Source organism: Panthera leo, chromosome E1 (genome assembly GCF_018350215.1).
Source record: "Panthera leo isolate Ple1 chromosome E1, P.leo_Ple1_pat1.1, whole genome shotgun sequence".
Classification (NCBI taxonomy): Eukaryota; Metazoa; Chordata; class Mammalia; order Carnivora; family Felidae; genus Panthera; species Panthera leo.
The window spans coordinates 17,430,760-17,435,478 of record NC_056692.1 but is presented as its reverse complement, the minus strand read 5'-3'; positions in this window follow the sequence as shown (position 1 = coordinate 17,435,478).

Below are 4,719 nucleotides of genomic sequence, written 5' to 3'. Positions count from 1 at the left end.
AGAAGAAGTGATATATATATACAATGAAATGTTACTTGGGATCAAAAAGAACGAAATCTTGCCATTTGCAACAAAGTGGATGGAACTAGAGTGTATTGTGCTAAGCAAAATAAGTCAGTCAAAGAAAGACAAATGTCACATGATTTCACTCATACTTGGAATTTAAGAAACACAACAGATGAACATAGGGGAAGGGAAGGAAAAATAAGATAAAAACCGAGAGGGAGGCAAACCGTAAGAGACTCTTAAATACAGAGAACAAACTAAGGGTTGATGGGGGGAGGTTGGTGGGGGATGGACTAAATGGGTGATGGGTCTTGAGGAGGGCACTTGTTGGGATGAGCACTGGGTGTTATATGTAAGTGATGAATCACAGTGTTCTCCTGAAACCAATACTACACTGTATGTTAACTAACTTGAATTTAAATAAATAAATTTAAAAAAGAAGAAAAAGAAAGAAAAGGCCTGCTTTGGAGCCTTATCCTTCTCCCCGTCAACAAGGGATTCCTTCAGTCTATTTGAAATCCCTCCTATCATGGCTCTGGATTCTGGAGACCCCCCAGAGCCAGGACCACCACCCTTTAATCTGGAAAGGAATAATTGTCACCAGGCTATGGAAGCAAAAAGAAATCTGCCTCCTGCTCAGGGATGCACACCCAGGAAACACACAGAACAGTGCTGTTCATCCCCAGCCTTGGGGCCTTGCAGGAGGAAGTCAGAAAAATCTGGGGGACACAATGGGCATCCCTCATTCAGAGCTTAGCATAATAGAAGCAGCAAGAATCCCCTCACCCTCCAACATTCAGGAGCTAGTGGTGGGCCTGGCCTTCTAGATTGGGGAGAAATTCCCTCCCCAGGTGTGGATGCCCTGAGGGTCCTACCTCCTCATTCATACGGAGGGGTGAGGTGAGACCTGGCCTGGAAACCACTGGCCCCCCCAGGGACAGCTTGGCTGACATTGGCAGGAATGAATCAGGAGCTGGGGCTATTCCATCTCCAAAGCAGAAATTCCTACCAGTGAAACCCCTTTCCCCCAGCTTGGTGGGGGGTGGGGGTACTGGGGAAGAGTGGGGATGAAGTTTAAGGAGTGCTTTGCCAGGATAAAGCCCCCTTCTCCAGAAAGCCATTCCAGTCTGGTGCTCCCCAGGCTCTCACTTCTTATGTGACTTTGGGCAACTCACTCTACCTCTCTGGTCCTCATTTGTGTAACAGAACCAACAAATGTTGGACAGTTTCCACCCTTTGACATCTAAGAATTTTCCATTCGTTATCTCAATGGTAACTTCTCTCTAACGTTGCAAGGTTGATATTAAGGATCCCTACATTGTACTGAGGAGCAGGGAGGTGAGGTAATTTAGCAGGGGTTAGTCAGCTGGAATTCAAACCCAGGCCTTGGTGACTCCAACTGCACAGCTTCCTGTCATAAACTGTAAAGTACTTGACACAGGACAGCAGGAACGGCTCTGCGGGGTAAGGGCAATAGATGTGGATTTTACAGCAGCATTAAACTACATAACTCAGTTCAATTCCAATCCGTTTCCGGTTCCCCCTTCCTCTGCACCAGAATTTTGTCAAGGTGCCTCAGGGCAAGGAAGGGTGCACTCAGCCCTCTATGTCATCTGCCCCTGACTGGTATGGCTGATTACATATGGGTAACTGCTGGGATGTCCTTTATTTCTTGTCTGGTGGTTTTCCTTGCTACATCCATGCCAGGCTTGTGGGCCCAGGGTCCCTGGGGGCCAAATTCCCATCTGCCCCACCTCCCCATCCTGCTATTCCCTCTCTGCTTCCCCAGGCTCTAGCCCCACTGCACCACGGTGTCCCTTTTGCCAGGACTGGGCCACCTAGAGAGTCATCCCTCAGGCTCTGAGTTGATAGTGCAGAACCTGCCTGGGATTCTCTCTCTCTGCCCTCTTCTCTCTGCCCCTCCCCCACTTGCTTGCTCTATCTCTCACTCTCAAAATAAAGAAACAAATTTTAAAAATAAACAAACTTACCCCACCCAGCTATCACTTAGGATATTTTCCTCGAATTGCCAGTCTCTGCTCAGAAGACTTTCTATTCCCCGTGAAGCCAAGGTTTCTGGAGAGTTAGCCCAGAAAGCAACTTTATTTCGGAGGGATCATCCCCTGAGGCAATGAGCACAGGACACCCAGCTCCTTGAAAAGAAGGTAGTGGTGGGGATGAGGTGTTAAACTGCCAGTAGAAAAAAAAAAATGGGTAAGGGCCTAAAAATTTACATCAAGGGGCACCTGGGTGGCTCAGTTGGTTAAGCATCCAACTTTGACTCAGGTCATGATCTCGAGGTTCCTGAGTTCAAGCCCCATGTCGGGCTCTCTGCTGTCAGCACAGAGCCTGCTTTGAATCCTCTGTCCCATTCTCCCTGCCCCCCCTCCACAGGTTCTCTCTCTCTCTCTCTCTCAAATCAATAAATAAAAACTTAAAACTTTTACGTCAATAATCATGTACAAATTTATTACTATTCTTTTTCCCAATTCTTCTTTCCCTGGGGGCAGAGATGTTTTAGTCTTGCAAGGCTTGGTTGTAGTAATAGCAAAAACAAACAAACAAACAAACAATAATAATAATAATAATAGCTACTATATGTAGAGTAGTTATTATGGGTCAAGCACCGTGATAAGTGCTATCCGTATTTCACTTAATTATCATAAAAATCCTACGAGGCAGTTCTTCTTATCCCCATTTTACACACAAGGAAACTGACCCTCAGAGAGCCTTGCCCCCAGGATCACACAGCTTACAGGTAGAGAGCCTGATTCTCACCCAGTTTTCTGACTCCAAAGCCTGTGCAGCAACCACTGAGACACATTGTCCAGATGCACCCTAAAGACTCGCTAGGAGGAGGACCAGTGTCACTCAGGCTGCCCCTTCACCAGCACTGAGAAATGTTGTACATGAACAAGTGCGACAGGCACGTCCTGCGTGAGGATGTGATGGAACGTTGGTGTGAACTGGTTTCATTATGCAGAAGGAGGAAGTTGGCTTGGAAGGAGGTTACTCCCAAGTACCAAAAGACCAGACTGTAGGTCTTGGCCCCCCTGGCATGGGCTCCCCAGGCCAGGCTCGGAAGCATTGCCCCGTGTTCCAGGCTGGAGCCACCTCCTGCCTGTCTTCCCTCTTGTCTGGAGGATGCTGGGAAATCACCGCCCTATCCAGGTCCCCTCATCCACCCAGGATTGAAGGTAGGTACCAGGAAATAGGTATTAGGGGAAACAGGTGCCAGCAGCCTGGCCCTGGAAGGCAACAGGTCAGGTGGGACCAAAGCTGAACATTCCAAGCCCAGCTGCTTCCTGGATATGGGTGTGTGTGTGTGTGTGTGCACGCACACACACACACACACACACACACACACACACACTTAGTGACAGAGACTGCTAACCTTCTCCTACTATGAGATTGCATCTTTCCTATAGTGATAGAAGTTTTTATTTATAGTTGGGCAACTTCCACCCAGAATAAAGACCTCTTTCCCAGCCTTCTTTTCAGGAGGGGTGACTATGTTCCGGTTAATGTATATGAAGCAACTTCGAAGCCGGGCTCAGGTGGGCAATTTTTTTCCCCTCGTGCCATTGACCGAGGTCGCCCGGCGGTTTTCAGTCGGTGCACGGGTTGACTTGGAGGGTCCAACACGGCTCCGTTCACATGTCTGGCATTTTGGTAGGAACAGCTGAAAGGCTCAGCTGGGGCTGTCAGCTGGAGCACCCACCAGATGCCAAGCTTGTGGTCTCTCCAGCATGATGGCCTCAGGAGAGTTGGATTTCTTATATGACAGCTCAGGGCTCCAAGAGCAAATGATCCAGGGATCAAGACAGACACTCCACGGCCTTTTGTAACTGAGCCTCAGAAGTCACTCGACATCACTTCTGCCTACTCCGTTGGCCAGTCACAAGCCCACCCAGATTGAAGGAGAACTTCTCGATGGAAGGAGTGTCGAGGAATCTGCAGCCTTGTTTTAAAAACACAGCGCCAGCCTGGGGGCCACTTAGGTCTGGACTTGAAGTCCGAGAAAAAAGACACTTCTGTCTTATTTAAGCCGCTACTATTTTGGTTATCTGCCACTCACAGCTGAATCCAATCCTAACAGACACACACATGTACACAGACACGCTCACAATATGCAGTTCACGTACAGCCCACAAGACACAGGGGTAGGTGGATATTGAGATCACACAGGATTAGGGGTACTCACTCAGAGGCACTCATTTAACACACCAAGTTCATGGCTGTCTTTCTCTGAAGTTCTTACCTCACTCCGTTCTTCCCTGTCATAACATTTACCATGATCTATTGTAATTACCCGTTTACCTGTCCATGTCACCCTGGCTCTGCTCATCACTTGGCCATGTCTGTCTCATTCATCGTCATTCACTTACAATTGAGCAGAGGACCTCAATGAATATTTGACCAGTTTGCACCTTGCAGCCTGCAGGTGACGCTTAGGACTGCTGGGGACGAGACTGAGCAGAGAGCAGTGAGACTGGAGTCTGTAAGGCACCTGAACAGGATGAGTCCCTGGACTGAAGTGCCAGTAATGGGAACAGGGATGGAATGGAGAGAGAGCAGGAGATGGGATTGGCAGGCTTTGGTGATGATGGGTGAGAGAGAGGCCGGAGTCAAGAATGGCACCCAGATTTCCAATCTGAGTAATGGAATAACAAATAGCGGCACCAAAAATATTAATTGATTGATTGATTGACT